This window comes from Aquarana catesbeiana, linkage group LG11, assembly GCF_042186555.1.
Source record: "Aquarana catesbeiana isolate 2022-GZ linkage group LG11, ASM4218655v1, whole genome shotgun sequence".
NCBI lineage: Eukaryota > Metazoa > Chordata > Amphibia > Anura > Ranidae > Aquarana > Aquarana catesbeiana.
The window spans coordinates 134727289-134745967 of record NC_133334.1 but is presented as its reverse complement, the minus strand read 5'-3'; positions in this window follow the sequence as shown (position 1 = coordinate 134745967).

Below are 18679 nucleotides of genomic sequence, written 5' to 3'. Positions count from 1 at the left end.
GGTTCAGTTTGCACCAGAACATAACGAACAGGCAAAAAATTCGGCAGAACACACGAACACCGTTAAAGCCTATGGGACACGAACATGAGTAATCAAAAGTGCTAATTTTATGTTCTGTATAACTTACATTTTTGATGTATTTTGCCCTTTGGCCTCCCAGTGCTCGAGTGTGTCGGCCCCCCTTTTTTGCCTCTTGCAATCCAATGGGTTTGCTTTAGTCCCCCTTTTTGGGTCTGCTTGCCCTCAGACTATAGACCTCTGTCACCACCGTCATGGTGATTAGGTGTATATCACACAATGTCAAGGGATTTAATTCCCCTCTAAAGAGGAGAAAGGCTTTTGCATTCTATAAACAGCATGGAGCGCAGATCCTCCTTTTACAGGAGACGCATTTTGCACACCCCTCACATCCTAAATTCCTCCACAGACACTACCCTCAGACTTTTTGCACATTACATCAAACGAAAAGTAGGGGCGCCGCCATACTCTTGCACAGCTCTTTCCCAATGGATGTCAAACAAGTCTTTAAAGACAAAGAGAGTAGATTTGTTATAATCAAAGGTCTGATCCATTCTAGAGAAATTACAATTGCCAGTATTTATGCCCCTAATGACTCTCCTGCATCTTTTTTTCACTTCTTCTTTACCCGTCTCTCCCAATTCCAATCGCCACACATGATAATAGGTGGGGACTTTAACACAGTTGCTAACCCTACTTTAGACAGATCCTCGATGTCCCCCTCAGCCAAATCTTTTCCTCGTTCGCTCTCGGGTGGACTACTAGAACACCAACTGGTGGACACCTGGAGAGCACACAACATTGGGGCTAAGGAATACACCTTCTACTCCCATCCCCATAAGAGTTATGCGAGACTAGACTACATCTATACTACCCCCATTATCCTTGCTAATACCACAGACGCTAGCATCCATCCTTGCTCCTGGTCGGACCATCATGCCACTGCCTTCACCACTTCATACATTAGGCTGGCTCCCACCTCCTACTCATGGAGACTCAACGAATCTCTCTTATCAGATACAATCGTTGAGGGAGAAATAGCACAAGCTATTGACGAATATTTTGATCTTAATGCCATCCCAGAAACCCCTCCCTCCACGGTTTGGTCAGCACACAAGGCAGTTCTAAGGGGAAAATTGATTGGTCTTGCTGCTGCCCAGAATAAAATAGATAAACAAAACATTTTAACCCTCAATAAGGACTTGGACAGTCTTTACAAGAATACTAATCTCCTACACTTAGAATCCACTAGACAACTAATTGACCAAAAAAGATTGGAGTTGGAGGGTATCCTGTCGAAGAGGGTGGAAAAATCCCTACGTTGGTCAAAAGCCAAATGTCTCCTTTATGAGAGTTCTGCTTCCACCCTTTTCGCCAGAAAACTTAATCGTTCCTCCCGCCCGCCCCATGTATATAGATTAACGACCCCCTCGGGACACATCACCTCCCATCCACAGGAAGTCCTTCATATCTTTGAACAATTCTACTCCTCTCTGCTAGCCCCATCCCAGCTAAAACCCTCTCCATCTGACATCACATGGTTTCAGAATATCCCCCTTCCAAACATCTCCCCCACACAATTAGACAACCTGAACGCCCCTATCACACCAGCAGAGGTCTTGAATGTTATCAAATCTCTAAAGTCGGGTTCAGCACCCGGTCCTGATGGATTCTCCTCTCTATATTATAAGAAATTTTCTCCCCTTCTCACACCTAGATTAGTCCATCTATTCAATTGGGTTTTACAAGGCGGTAGTTTCTCTGATGATATGTTATTAGCTAACATGTCCCTGATTCCGAAACCTCAAAAGAACCATACCTTACCCCAAAACTATAGACCTATCTCGGTCATGAATAATGACTTAAAAATCTTTAGCAGAATCTTGGCTGACAGACTGGCAATAGTTATCCCCTCTCTGATTTCCCCTTTCCAGTCTGGCTTTATCCCCCATAGACTCATCACTGATAATATTCGCCTTGCCACAAACATAATACAAGATGCAAACTTATTTTCGCATAAACTCCTTATACTCAGCCTGGATATACAAAAGGCATTTGATAGTGTCTCCTGGACATACATCACTACACTCCTACAACGCATGGGCTTCCAGGGTGCATTCCTACATGCTTTCTTAGCTCTCTATCAGAATCCGAAAACCAGAATTAGACTCCCTGGATGCAACTCTAAGTTTTTTAGTCTAGGCAAAGGTACAAGACAAGGATGCCCGTTATCACCTTTAATTTTCGCCTTGGCCCTCGAACCCCTAGCCATAGCCATACTCCAAAACCCAGATATCTCTGGTTATCAAAAAGGCCACTCGACATACAAATTTGGGATGTACGCAGACGATGTTTTGATGTTCCTCACCAATCCTCTCATATCCCTCCCGAACCTATTTCAGACCCTATCAAAATTTGCAGAGATTTCAGGCCTCTCCATAAACATGTCAAAATCCAGTGCTCTCCCGATAGGTTACACACCTGAAGAATTACTCCACCTTAAATCAGTTTATGCTTTCAACTGGGCAGACTCCCACCTCCCATACCTTGGAATCAACCTGACTAAAGATTTTTGCAGACTATTCGAAGCTAACTTCCCACCCATGGTATCTAAACTTAAAGGTATACTCAAACAGTGGTCACATCTACACATTTCATTTCTTGGTAGAATTACGGCTCTTAAGATGACAATTCTCCCCAAGCTCCTTTACCTTTTTAGATCCCTCCCACTTAAAATTTCTAAAACCTACCTACACTCTATCCAGGTGATGTTTAATAGATTTATCTGGAAGGACAAACCCCCACGCTTCTCCAGGGAGGTCCTATACCGTTCCTCTAAAAGTGGTGGCCTAGGGGTTCCTCAAGTATGGTTTTACTACTTAGCCAGTAGATACACTCAACAGGCACAATGGAACATACACAACTCCAGAGTTCCCTGGGTGCAGTTTGAAAGCGAATCCGTTGCCCCCTTTTTTCTCCCAGGCCTCATGTGGACCAATAACCCAGTTGGTCCAGTAATGGGATCTAAAAATTTGATCACCCAGGCAGGCCTTCAACTCTGGGACGCATACAAAAATACATACAAACTGGTCTCTGCTATACCTTTGGGTGCCTCATTTCTAGGAGATTCTAGATTCCCCTTAGCATACGCTAGACCCGCGTCCTTTCAACTCTGGATTGATTTAAAATTAACTACATTAAATAAATTTCTGCTTAACTCAAAATTTATCTCATTCTCGCAACTGCAAACCACATACCACATTCCAAACAATGAACTTTACCATTTCCTACAAATACGCCACTTCTTCCAAAAACACTACTCTGGCCCTTCTTTATCCTCCACAACACTATTTGAAGACATTTGCCATGATTCGCCTCGTCAGAAAGGCCTTATTTCTCTAATCTACAATAATCTAGAGGCTATCACTGAAGCTTCATCCCTAAAATATAGATCGCAATGGGAATCGGAGATAGATCTGGAGGACATTGAGATAGACTGGGTAAAAGGTTGGCAAAATTTACGCAAGTGTACCAAATCTATTATGGTGCGCGAAACTGCCATCAAACTAGTGACACGTTGGTACTACACCCCAGTACGTATCCACAAACTCTTCCCACAAGCCTCCCACCTCTGCTTCAGGGGCTGTGCACAACAAGGCTCTTTCCTCCATACCTTTTGGGAATGCGAAAAATTACATCCCACATGGACTGAGATCCTGAAACTGATCGACAAGCTAGCAGGCAAACCCCTTAACATCTCCTATCAACATTGCCTGTTGTTTCAGTCTCCTCCAGACTCCTCTAAACCATTGATAAAACTGATCCATTCTATCTGTGTTGCTATGCAATGGGTGATTGCTTCACATTGGAAATCACCTTCGGTTCCTTATGCGCAAGTGATTGATAGAATAGACCGTATGATGTTGGCTGACAAGATTTATCACACCTTGCATGACACTATCCCTCAATATGATGCTATCTGGAATCCTTGGTTTCTATTTAGGCTCCAAACCTGACTGTTTTTTTTTTTTTTTTTTTTTTTTTTTTTTTTATTTTTATGTTCCCCTTCTATTTTATCTCTGTATGTCTCCTTGCTATATTTTTCTTTTCTCTTTTTAAGTGCCTTATTTGCTTCTGGACTAATCCTTAGCCATATTGTATCCACTAGACTATGCCTTGACTTTAAGTCTATAGTGAGTTATAGAATAAGATGGATTAACTCTGTTACAAATGTATGTTTCTAGTCTCTGCATATAATTTATGATCCCTTTATATATGGCTCTGTATATCTTTGTTTTATATTGGTTTTACCTTTATGCTTGAATAAAAAACTTTTTGAAAACAAAAAAAAAAAGTGCTAATTTTAAAGGCTTATATGCAAATTATTGTCATAAAAAGTGTTTGGGGACTCGGGTCATGTACATGTATCAATGTTTGTTTGGGGACATGTATCAATGCAAAAAAAGGTTTAAAAACTGCAGTTTTTTCGGGAGCAGTGATTTTAACCACTTCTCGACCAGCGCACGCTGATGTACGTCGGCAGAATGGCACGGCTGGGCAAATGGGCGTACCTGTAAGTCCCATTGAATTCCCTGCTGTGCCATTGCGTGCGCGCCGCCGGCCGGGAGCTCGTGAGTCGGGTCGCGGGTCCTGCGGACTCGATCATCGCGGGGATACCCGCGATCGCCTCACAGAGAGGACGAACGGGGAGATGCTGATGTAAACAAGCATCTCCCCGTTCTGCCTAGTGACAGTGTCACTGATCTCTGCTCCCTGTCATCGGGAGCAGAGATCAGTGACGTGTCACAGCTAACCCATCCCCCCTACAGTTAGAAAACACTCCCTAGTACTGACTTAATCCCTCCCCGCCCCCTAGTGGTTAACCCCTTCACTGCCAGTGTCATTTACACAGGAATCAGTGCATTTTTATAGCACTGATTTCTGTATAAATGACAATGGTCCCAAATATGTGTCAAAAATGTCCGATGTGTCCGCCATAATGTCGCAGTCACAATAAAAATCGTTGATCGACACCCTGGGGGGTGTCTATAGTATGCCTGTAAAGTGGTGTATTTTTCCCGTGTTTAGAACAGTCCGAGAGCAAAATTTAATTTCTAAAGGAAAAAAAGTCATTTAAAAGTACTCGCGGCTATAATGAATTGTCGGGTCCTGGCAATACAGATAAAAGTCATTGAAAAAAACGTCATGGGATCCCCCAGTCCATTACCAGGCCCTTTAGGTGGCGTGGGGGTCCCCTCAAAAATCCATACCAGACCCTTATCTGAGCATGTAACCTGGCAGGCCGCAGGAAAAGAGGGGGGGACGAGAGAGCACCCCCCTCCTGAACCATACCAGGCCACATGCCCTCAACATGGGGAGGGTGCTTTGGGGTATGTTGATGGGGACAAGGGCCTCATCCCCACAACCCTTGCCTAGTGGTTGTGGGGGACTGTGGGCGGGGGGCTTATTGGAATCTGGAAGCCCCCTTTAACAAGGTGACCCTCAGATCCCGGCCCCCCCTGTTTGAAATGGTAACGGGTACATTGTGCCCGTACCATTTCACAAAAAAAGTGTCAAAACGTTAAAAAAAACCACAAGACACACTTTGGGACAAGTCCTTTATTAAAAAATAAAAAAAAATGAAAATGTCCCACAAAGTCCATTCATCTTCTCTCGCTCCGCCGTCGGACCGAAAAAAAAAACCTGCAGGCCGCCACCGATCTGTCTCCATGGGAGGCTCCCACCGTCTGACGCGTCCTCGCAGGTGACAGTTCTTATATAACTGAGGGCGGGGCCACACAGTGACGTACCCGGGTGACCCCCTCTGATGCACGGGGACTTCCCCATGGCTTTCCCGGGGCATCACAGGGGGCGGGGCCACCCGGGTACATAAACGTGTGGCCCCGCCCCCTCTGACACCTCTTTTGTGCAGGGACTGTTCTAAACACGGGAAAAATGTGCCATTTTAAAGGCATACTATAGACACCCCCCAGGTACGAAATTTAAAGGAATAGTTCACTTTTATTGTTTCACTTTAAGCATTATTAAAATCACTGCTCCCGAAAAAAATTGCCATTTTTAAAACTTTTTTTGTATTGATACATGTCTCCTCGGGCAGGACCCAGGTCCCCAAACACTTTTTATGACAATACTATGCATATAAGCCTTTAAAATTAGCACTTTTGATTTCTTTCAAAGACAATTCATTATAGCCGCGAGTACTTTTAAATGACTTTTTTTCATTTAGAAATGTCAATTTGTGCAGGGACTGTTCTAAACTCGGGAAACATGTGCCACTTTACAGGCATACTATCGACACCTCCCAGATACGAAATTTAAAGCAATATTTCACTTTTATTGTTTCACTTTAAGCATTTTAAAATCACTGCTACAGAAAAAACAGACATTTTAAAAACTTTTTTTGTATTGATACATGTCCCCTGGGGCAGGGCCCGGGTCCCCAAATACTTTTTTTGACAATAACTTGCATATATGCCTTTAAAATTAACACTTTTGATTTTTCATGTTAATGTCCCATAGACTTTAAAGGTGCTTTCGAATTTGCCCCGAACACCGCATATTGTTCGGTGTTCGCAGAACATCTGAACAACCAAAGTTCGGCCCGAATTTATGCTCGGGCCGAACCGTTTGCCCATCCCTAGTTACTAGCACTGAGAACCACACCAAGTTCTGCTCCCTACCTGCCTGCACCATTCCTTCCTCCCAGCATTTCAGCTAAATGTGTTTCCTTCCAAAGCATCATGCAGAATATTCTTCTGCTATGTTAATTAGAAGGCCAAGTATTAGGTAAATTAGTGAATATAAATTATTTCTTCTCTGTAATGTATCTTGTTCCTGCAGTATAATGTGACAAACACTGTAAGTGTGTCCAGTATTAGTTCTTCACTCCTTTGCATTTTGGCTTTAGAGTTGAAGGACTTAGTGAATAGGGAACCTGAAGTCTCTAGAATTAGCCTTTATTATCTTAGCCCCATACTCCTTCCCTGCAAACTGCTGCACATGTATAAAAAAGCTCTCTCTCTCTAGGGAATTAGATTTTAGTGATAGTTGTTAGCATCCTTTTAAAGGTGATAACTGCAAGGTGATGGATGTGATTCCCAATGTCTCATTAGGAAAATTGCTGAGTATTGTTGTGTACCGTGGATGCAACGCTAGTATCTATTCTCATTCTGTATGCACTTGGGATGTGCAAAACCGAGAAAAAATTAAGATGGTTTTGGTGGTTTTAAGGGTACAATGGGCTTTAAAAGGCTTCTGGGGGTTATAGAATTTACTTTCAACTATCGTGGCCCATTTTATGTGCCAAAACAATAGCCCCACATTATTTTAGAGTAGATTGTAATTGTAGTAAATTTTACCTAAGCAGCTTAACAAGAAAAATTAAACTTGTCCATTTTGGTGAAATGAAAACAGTATTTTTTTCCCCCAAATTAGCGCCACTTATTTTTTTTTTTCTTTATGTAAAGTGTACTTTTTTAGTGCCTGTCCTTTCACTGTATTTATGGACTCAAAACGGTTACATTTCTTATTTTCTGTATGTATAGTCAAATTTTCATAATTTTTTTCTTCCTTTTTTACAGACACTGCAAAGTAGCACTTCCTTTAAATTAATATATTGACTATTGGCATCTCTCCTAATTTTTATAAGGGGACAAAACAAATTCCCTTATCATTATTTTTATTATCAGTTACTATTCATACATTGTATGTGTAAGAATATGTAAGTAAATTTCTTTTTATGCTTCTTTGTTGTTATCAAGATTAGTTTTTCCTGCACAACCTACTTTACACATGTAGAGCAAATTGGCTACTATTGAGTATTGACAATATAAGGACAACTGCAAAGTGTCACTTATTTTATTCCTTGTGATGGAAGTGAAACCCTACATTTGCTCTGTAGTATTTGGTATGTTTGATAGGATTCACGCTTTTTTATAAATGACAAGTAGTGGTATATGCACTGAAGAAAATCTTTTAAATGAGCACTTTAATCATATATGGTGGTTTCTTTATGTAAATTGAGTGCACATTTTTAATAATTCATTCAAATAAATCATACTTTGTTTTGTATGCTGTATGTACTTTGTGCGATATGCATCATGTACCCTGCATGTGTTCTGTGCTGTGTATGCTTTCTGTGTAGTATACTATATTTTGTACATTCAGGGAAAATAAAGTTTTATTTGATTCATTCCCTCTATATTCTATACTGTTTATGTTCTTTGCCATGCGTCCTGAGCACTGTGTACTTTCTGTGCTGTATACATGCTGTGTTATGTATGTTGTGTTTTCTCTGTGCCATGTATACTGTATATGGATGGTGCTATGTAGACTCTATTTTGTCTGCATTATGTTGTGTATGTTTTCTGCTGTGTATATCACATACACTTTATGCAGTGTGTTCTGTGTGCACACTCTGTTCTGTGTATATTATTTGTGTTGTGCAGGTAGTACAATTTTTGATGTGATTTCTGTGCTTTGTATCCTGTGTCTGCACTGTGTTTAACTGTGTACGCATGCTGCATCTGTTGTGCGCCCCATGTGTGGGCCCTGCTGTTTATGCTGTGTGTATTTTGTTTGGTGTACTGTGTATGCTCTGTGCTGTATGATGTAAATGGGCTTCCTTGACATTTGGATTTGAGCTTTCCCCAGAGTCAGTGCGCTCCAGTGGTAGCACATGAAGTGACTTAATTAAATAATAATAAAAGATGACGGATAAGTTGAAATATCAAGACGTTGTAATTTAAGAATTACTAGTGCCGTCAAAGCAAAGACCTGAGAAATTTTGGACACTCCAAACCAAGTTCCACTTTTACCACATTCTCTGCCATCTATATAGCTCCCTTGCCCTATGTTTGCAAACATCTATGTTACTAACTTATTCTCTAATAGGTTATTTTCTATTCTGGACAGAACGGTGTAAATGCGGGCCCTAAATTTCACCACTCAGCGCCAGGACAAGATGCAGCCTTAACCACAAAGAACAAAAATAAAACCGTCCAATTTGTTAGTATGCAAAAAAGGCACGGAAAAAAAGGCAAAAGAGCAGCTGTTTAAAATTATACATAAAACATAGTAAAAAGTGGTATAGCATAATCATACATAAAGACTATAGTATCACACTAAACAGCGCTAATGTTGAGCAGAGATAAACGTACATGCGGCCAACTTCACATGAAAAAAAAAGTCCTTTTTACAAAAAGCGGTGATGAGTTCAGAGTGTAGTTCAAACAGTGTCCACCAGGTGTTTGTAAAGCAGATTCTCAGTGTGCACCTTCCACCAGTCAATCAGATCCCACCATGTGATGACACACTCCCCTCAGGGGGTTAAACTCACCAGAACTAGGTAATATTGAGCCTTCAAGGAAATAACAACCAAGCCACAAACTGCTGCTACCACCACTTCGGAAGTTTTCAGAGGATCAGGGACCGAAATTCAATCAACAACAAAAGAAAAGCGCACATAGCGTAATCCTGTTTATTGAGTATAAATCCCGTCACATCACACAAAAACCCCCCCTTCAATAAAGGTTCGTACATTAGCATTGCAATCAACTAAGCACATCATAAGAGGCGTTTACTTCACCGCAGTAGACAGGCCACTGGCTCAGATGTCCAGGAGCCGCTATCCACTTCCTGGTTCACGGTGGAACGTAAACGTCACTTCCAGCGTCATGTAAGCCACGTGCTGACACGTTTCGTCATATCCTGACTTCGACAGAGGGCGCCCTCTGTCGAAGTCAGGATATGACGAAACGCGTGTAAAGGCAGACGTCCCAATACTTTTGGTAATATAGTGTGTGCATATATATATATATATATATATATATATATATAATATATATATATATATATATATATATATATATATATATATATATATATATATACACTGAGCAAAATTATAAATGCAACACCTTTGTGTTTGCCCTATTTATCATGAGCTGAACTTAAAGATCTACATTTTTTTTTCTATGTACACAAAAGGCCTATTTCTCTCAAATATTGTTCACAAATCTGTCCAAATCTGTGTTAGTGAGCACTTGCTGAGATAATCCATCCACTTCACAGGTGTGGCATATTATTATTATTATACAGGATTTATATAGCCCCGACAGTTTACGCAGCACTTTACAACATTAGGGCAAACAGTACAATTACAATACAATTCAATACAGGAGGAATCAGAGAGCCCTGCTCGTTAGAGCTTACAATCTAGGAGGGAGGGTCAAGTTATACAAAAGGGTAATAGCTGTGGGGGATGAGCTAATGGAGAAAATAGTGCAGTTGTTAGATGGAGGCAGGATAGGCTTCTCTGAAGAGGAAAGTTTTCAGGGATCGCCTAAAAGTGGATACATTTGGAGACAGTCTGACAGATTGGGGTAGGGAATTCCAGAGGATGGGCGAGGCTTGGGAGAAGTCCTGGAGGCGGATATTGGAGGAGGCATATCAAGATGCTGATTAGACAGCGTGATTATTGCACAGGTGTGCCTTAGGCTGGCCACAATAAAAGATCACTCTAAAATGTGCAGTTTTACTTAGGGGGGGGTCCGGGGGTCCACAAACCAGTCAGTATCTGGTGTAACCACCATTTTCCTCATGCAGTGCAGCATATCTCCTTTGCATAGAGTTGATCAGGTTGTTGATTGTGGCCTGTGGAATGTTGGCCCATTCCTCTTCAATGGCTGTGCAAAGTTGCTGGATATTGTCAGGAACTGGAATACGCTGTCATATACACCGATCAAGAGCATCCTAAACATGCTCAATGGGTGACATGTCCGGTGAGTATGCTGGCCATGCAAGAACTGGGTTGTTTTCAGCTTCCAGGAATTGTGTACAGATCCTTGCAACATGGGGCCATGCATTATCATGCTACAACATGAGGTGATGATCGTGGATGTATGGCACAACAATGGGCCTCAGGATCTCGTCATGGTATCTCTGTACATTCAAAATGCCATCAATAAAATGCACCTGTGTTCATTGTCCATAGCATACGCCTGCCCATACCATAACCCCACCGCCACCATGGGCTACTCGATCCACATGTTGATGTTGACATCAGCAAACCGCTCACCCACATGACGCCATACACGTTGTCTGCCATCTGCCCTGTACAGTGAAAACTGGGATTCATCCATGAAGAGAAAACCTCTCCAAAGTGCCAGATGCCATCAAATGTTAGCATTTGCCCACTCAAGTCGGTTACAACGACGAACTGCAGTCAAGTCAAGACCCCGATGAGAAAGACGAGCATGCAGATGAGCTTCCCTGAGACGGTTTCTGACAGTTTGTGCAGAAATTCTTTGGTTATGCAAACAGATTGTTGGAGCAGCTGTCAGGATGGCTGATCTCAGACGATCTTGAAGGTGAAGATCCTGGATGTGGAGGTCCTGGGCTGGTGTGGTTACACTTGGTCTGCGGTTGTGAGGCCGGTTGGATGTACTGCCAAATTCTCCGAAGCGCCTTTGAAGCTTATGGTAGAGAAATTATCATTCAATTCAAGAACAACGGCTCTGGTGGACATTCCTGCAGTCAGCATACCAATTGCACGCTCCCTCAAAACTTGAGACATCTGTGGCATTGTGCTTTTATAATAAAACTGCACATTTTAGAGTGATTAAAAATGGAGGAGAATTGTGCCCATAACAACAAGTAAATCATTAATGATAAAAATAGTTCATAAACTCAATGGGTGAATAAAACCACAGTGACTCCACACATATGAAAGAGTGCCCGACCACCGAATAAATTGCCTGCTTACCAGATAGTAAGCAGAAAGAGACGTTTGGCTATAGCCCAGCCACAGCCTTCATCTTCCACGGATGGCTGCTGGACACACACAGGAAATGGACCTAGTGATGGCAACCCCCTAAGCGTCTCCTTGATTCGTAGCCATACTGGAGATTTACTCGGGATAGGCTCAGAAAGAAGAGAGACTGACCATAGCGTGATACAGTATGACCAATTTATTAAAGGAAGAAAGGGGTAATATTGCACTTACATGTATAAAGATAAAAATCTCATAAAATCAATGCGGCCGGCAAACACAAGAGCCCGTCCTCCTCTCAACAGCATGGTGACGTCAGTGCATGCCCTCCCTAGAGAGGCCTTTTATTCTGCCCAGCCTAAGGCACACCTGTGCAATAATCATGCTGTCTAATCAGCATCTTGATATGTCCTACCTGTGAGGTGGATAGATTATCTCGGCAAAGGAGAAGTGCTCACTAACACAGACTAAGACAGATTTGTGAACAATATTTAAGATAAATAGGCCTTTTGTGTACATAGAAAAAGTCATAGATCTTTCTTTGAGTTCAGCTTATGATAAATAGGGGCAAACACAAAAGTGTTGCGTTTATAATTGTGCTATATATATATCTATATAGATATATATCTATATAGATATATATCTATATATATATATCTATATAGATATATATATCTATATCTATATAGATATATATATCTATATAGATATATATATATATCTATATATATATATATATATATATATAGATATATATATCTATATATCTATATATATATATAGATATATAGATATATAGATATCTATATATCTATATATATATATACACACATATATATACTTATTGTGGTAGTGTGGTACCCCACCAGTGTATGAATACAGGATTTTCAACCAGGCAGGTTGAGGGGCTCCAGTGTATTTGCTTGTTTGGGAGGAAACTGGCTTTTCAGTTTCCTCATTATTTACTAAATTCCACTTTGGGACCTGGAGCCCGGGGATTTCTTAGAGATCCGGGTGGGATGAAATCCCCAGTCCTGGGTCCAGGTTTTGAGACTCACCGGCACACTGATTATTCTGGTGTGTGTGGGCTTGAAAGTAGAGTCAGGACCAGGGTTCTGGGCTCCACCCTCCCAAGGAGACCAGAGAGTGCAGGGGTGCACTGGAGAAGTCAGAGAGTGCATGTGTGCACTGGAGAAGCCAAAGAGTGCATGTGTGCACAGTGAAAGCCAGAGACCCAAGTCTGAGGATCAGAGCAGTGTGGGGCCGCTATCTACATGGATGGTGTTGGCAAAGGAATAGTCTGAAAGAGACAGATGAGAGCCTGAAGTGGAAGGCTGAGCAGCAAGGTACTGCGCCCAAGGCTGAGCGAGCCTTAAAGTGGATGTAAACCCGAATTTTTTTTTTTATGTCATAATGTAGAGTATAAGATTTCCTATCATTTGAGACCAGTCTTGCCACAAAGAGTTAATCCAGCTCTGAGCAATCCTCTTTTATTCGAGGTGGGTAAAAATGTAGCACTAATAAAGGCTGTGTGGAACAGCTATGTGGACAAAAAAATTAATAATTAAGGACATGTGAATGTACATATATAGAATATGAACTACAAACGAACAAGTCCTGTTGAGTGGTAAATCACAAGTGAATCAATAGAAAAGTGATATGTAAATCACGAATAAAAAGTGATAGTGATAAAAGCAAGGAGTCAGTCAGATGGTGGACATCTACGTGTAAGCAGTCAAAGACAAAAAATGTAACATTGGCAGCAAGTATCCCCAAAGGAAATGGTTATGAGAACCAGGAGTCTATTAAATTGAGGACATCTTCATATGAGCAGTCAGAGACATCAAAAGTAGTGTTGACAGCAGGTATCATAAAAAGGAAATGAATGGGTACTCTTACCGGAACTAATGGATCTGGTTGTCAGTGACACCAGATCAATCAGGCATGGATAGAGACAGCTCGAGGTATCCTGGAATGGTCAGCAGGGAAACTGGAGCAGGCTCCGGTATCTTCGAAAGACAAAATCCATCCAATACAATCACCGCTAGTAGATCGACCCTTGGGCCAGTAATGGCCGGACGAATGAGATGAACGAGTTTATGGTGAAAGATATGTAAAGAGAAAAGGGCTCCAGATGGTGCAGATCAAAAGCAATTAGGGTTTTTTTTTTCCATAAAACCAACATACAATGGCATAAAATTGTGATCACAATAAAAGCAAAGCAATGTGGAGAGCAAAGAAGCAAATCCTCTTTTATTGTTTAGTGAGATAAATCTTGACAAACAGGGAAAAACTTTGTCAAATCCTCCCCCTTTACATATCTTGTGCACTAGCCTAATGCCGCGTACACACGAGCGGACTTTACGGCAGACTTTGCTCGGCGGACTTTTCGCCGGACTTTGTCCGCCAGGTGCGCCGGACTTTAAAATGGACGGACTTGCCCACACACGACCGGACTTTCCGGTGGGCTAAGTCCGCCCGTCTTTCCGTCGGACTTTCGCCGGAGTTACGGTGGACTTTCAGAATGAACGGACTTGCCCACACATGGACAAGTCCGTTCATTTTGAACGTGACTCAGGTGCGACGGGACTAGAAAAGGAAGTCAATCTTGCCGCTTTTATCGGCGAGATTGACACCTTGCGAGCCCCGCCGCAGGTCATACCAGGCCCTTAGGTCTAGTATGGATTTTAAAGGGAAGCCCCCCTACGCCGAAAAAACGGCGTGGGGTCCCTCCTACAATCCATACCAGACCCCGATCCGAGCACGCAGCCCGGCCGGTCAGGAAAGGGGGTGGGGACGAGCGAGCGCCCCCCCTCCTGAACCATACCAGGCTGCATGCCCTCAACATGGGGGGTGCCTTGGGGGAGGGGCCCCCTGAGGGGCCCCCCACCCCAAAGCACCTTGTCCCCATGTTGATGAGGACAAGGGCCTCTTCCCGACAACCCTGGCCGTTGGTTGTTGGGGTCTGCGGGCGGGGGCTTATCGGAATCCGGGATCCCCCTATAATAAGAGGGCCCCCAGATCCCGGCCCCCCACCCTATGTGAATGAGTATGGGGTACATGGTACCCCTACCCATTCACCTAGGGAAAAAGTGTCAATAAAACACAGTACACAGGTTTTTAAAATAATTTATTAAACAGCTCCGGGGGGGTCTTCTTCCGGCTTCGGGGGTCTTCTTCCGGCTTCGGGGGTCCCTCCGGTTCCTCTTCTCCCGGTGTTCCAGTTCTTCGGCCGGCTCCTCCGCTGTCTTCAGGCCGCTCTCTTGCCAGCGGAGGTCCGGACTTCTGGGCTTCTTGGCTTCTTGGCTTCTTCCCTCTTCTCCTTTCCAGATGTTGACACGATGCTCTCTCCGGCTGGACTGCTCTCTGAGGGCTCCGTTGTGACTTATATAGGCAGAGACCCCGCCCCCTTATGATGTCACAGTCCCTGGGCATGCTGGGACTGTGACGTTTTAGGGGGCGTGGTCACCGGGTGATGTTGACCACGTCACCCCCTAAAACATAGCAGCGAGCGCGAAATGCAATACCCTGCCCTCGCGTCGTATCTGGTCCGTTGGACCAGCATACACACGAGCGGGCTTTCCGTCGGACCAGCACACAGACGAGCAGACTTTCCGCCAGGAAAGATTTAAAACATGTTTCAAATCTAGGTCCGGCGGGCTTTTGGGAAAAAGTCCGCCGGAGCCTACACACGGTCGGATTGTTCGGCGGACTCTGGTCCGCCGGGCAAAGTCTGCCGCTCGTGTGTACGCGGCATTAGACATGCATTATTTTTTAATTCCCACCCTCACTCCTTTCTTCAGCAGCTCTGCAAGGATTGGCTGTTCCACACCTCAGCATGATTTGGCATGCTGAAGTCATGTGGTTATTTTCCTGTCTTTTCACTGGATGTTAGAGATCATAGCAGAAGTTCAGTGCAGGAGAAAATGCATATTGACAAGGGGAGTGTAGAGGTGGGTGGGGAGTCTACTGACATCACGACTCCACCCACCGAGCTCCAGACAACAGACCCACCCACAGAATATGCAGTTTTTGGGTTCTCATAACAGACAGAGGGGAGACATTTGACAGGTAAAGATACAAGCAGGAGGCATGTATATTCTTATAGATAACCCCTATGGCAGTAGTTTAGAAAGGATGACATTGGATTTACATCCACTTTAAGAGCCAGGTGGATTGGCATTTTTCATATGTTATGTTACAAGAACCCCTGTGTTGGCAACCAAATAAATGTATGAACTTTCCTTTTTGTTTACTTTCAATAAAAGAGGGCTACCACACCCTTAAACTAAAGTTCCTGTTGGCTGGGAACTCACTGAAAACGCATCTACCTCTGAGCTAGACATCCCACAATGTTACAATATATATATTTATGGTTGAAGCCCTATGGCCGATACGGACATGGGTAACATTTATAGTTAACATAAGACTTACCATATGAAATGGACCTGGAAGTGTGGACTTACCACACAAAATGGACCTGAAATTGTGCCTTGGTCTGATGGACGGTATACCAAAATAAGGGGTCAAAAACATTCAGGTAGGGGTATAGTATTTTATTAGTTTTTTTCAGTTGTTCATTGAGCTAATTTGGAAAATGCCTGTGCCATCTCCACTTGAGGATTAGGGATATAATGGGCGAAGCAGGCTGACTTCCACCTGCCTAGTCTTTTAATGACGTGGTCTGGATACCCCGTGGCGGGATGCCGCCGATGCCGCTCCAATACAAAAGGAGTGGCCGGAGTACTGGCTGGGGTTAAGGTGAAGATTGCGGAGAAGTATCCTTATGTGTTTCACAAACTGACAGGCACTTAAGGGTTTGACTGGAAATGGTAGAAGGGGGCTGGAGTCCGGTTGTTCAGGCAGGAGTGAGAGAAGATGATTGAGTACGGTGACTGGACACCAGCTATTATTGGTTTTGTAAAGGTGGATGTCCACTCCAGAGCCTGCCTGCTGGGTTTTAGAAACCGCAAGGTGGAGGACTAAGTGGTCTTGGTAGCGAACCAAGTGCCGTCTGCGTAGCACTTGGCCTGCGGGGTTGCTACAGGTGAACTCGCCAGGTCGCAAGAACCCATAGTAGGCCAAGTATATGGCTGCTTGTAGAACCGTACTGGGGAGAAGACCAAATGGAGAAGTATTCAGGATGGTCAACATACCCCTAAAGATGGCCCCCATTATGGGTAAACATTTGGTACTGACCACCGGTTGGTGTTTCTGGGTGCCACGTAGGATGGCTCAGATAACATGGGATGAAAACAGAGAAGACTTTGCGGGGTCTTGTAGAGTCAAGAAATGTTGTAGGCCGGGTAGGTATAGCCAAATAGTATTATGAAATAAGGCCAGCTGAGTATGGCAATATGAAATGAAGGCCAGTACATGCTTGACATCTGTTGTTTCCTCGGAGCAGGGTGCCAGGAATTTATTGAACGCACTCCAAGCTGTCTGGTAGGCTTTGAGTGTGTTATGGAACAGTGAGTGGTTGATGAGCTGGGTCGCTCCTTGTAGGTGTTGTACTAGTCCAGGGTCAGCTGAGATCAAACGGGGATAGGGGCCGAAACTGGATCGGCTCCGGGCACCTGTTTGAAAAAGGAAGTATAGTTAAAACGTGATAGTGCATCTGCTGCTAGGTTGTACTTGCCTGGAACAAATGAACAGTGGATATTAAACTGATGTTGTAAAGACAGTTGTACCAGTTTGCGCAGGAAGGACATGACTGATAGGGACTTGGACCTGCCTTTGTTCATAATATCTGCCGTGGCCTGATTGTCGGTGGTGAAGACCACAGTTTGCCCTGTCCAATGATGACCCCAGAGCTGTGCGGCTGCCACTATCGGATAGAGCTCGAAGAGGGAGGATGTTCAGGTGAAGCCAGGTATTAACAGTATCTGTGAATGCCAGGGTCCTGAAAACCACTGGTGGGCAAAAATTGCCGCGAAGCCTGTGGAAGCTGCAGCATCTGTCACCACCTGGTGTGAAAGGGACGAGACCGTAGGTATGAATAGGGATATACCATTCCAGGCGGAAAGGAATTCCTCCCACATGGATAGGTCCGCTACTGCTGCGGTATCTAGATTGAGGATCTCATCAGGGTCTTGTGTTTGTGAAAGAAATATCAGCAGACGTGACACGAAGGTGCGACCCTGTGGAATGATTCACATGGCGAAACTAAGCATTCCCAGGAGAGATTGCAGCTGCTTTTTGGTACAACCCCTAGTGTGGGTGAATTCTCAGAGGACCGCCCTAATGCGGGTTAGTTTGTCGAGGGGGAGGCTTGCCTGCATGGTGCAGGTATCTAAGTTGACTCCGAGAAAGGTAATGTTGTGTGCTGGACCGTCAACTTTATGCTCAGCTCTGGGAACATTGAGATTTCTGAATACGACTCTCAGTTTGTCAAGGTCTCTTGGGGACATGCTGGGTGGTTCTATTAGTAAGAAGTCATCCAGGTAATGGATGACCTCTTGACACTGAGCTTTGTGCAAGAGTATCCAGGCGAGGGACTGAGCAAATGTGTCGAAGAGCCAGGGGCTACTCTTCAAACCGAAAGTCAATTTCGTGGCAAAATAGTATGCCTTCCACTTAATGCCATGCCAGCACCAAAGGGATGGGTGGATAGGCAGGAGCTTGAAGGCATCTGAGATGTCGGCTTTGGAGAGCCAGGCGCCTGTACCTGTTTTGATGATCGCTTGGATTGACATATCCACGGAGGAATATTTTAGGGAGAATTCTTCGGAGGGGATTAGGGAATTGAGACTGGGAATGTGGGAAGAATGAGGTGCAGACAGGTCGTACACCAAACGTAATTTATTAGACAACTTGCCCTTGACAAGCCCAATAGGGCTGACTCTCTAAGTACTGAAAGGGGGCTGAGTG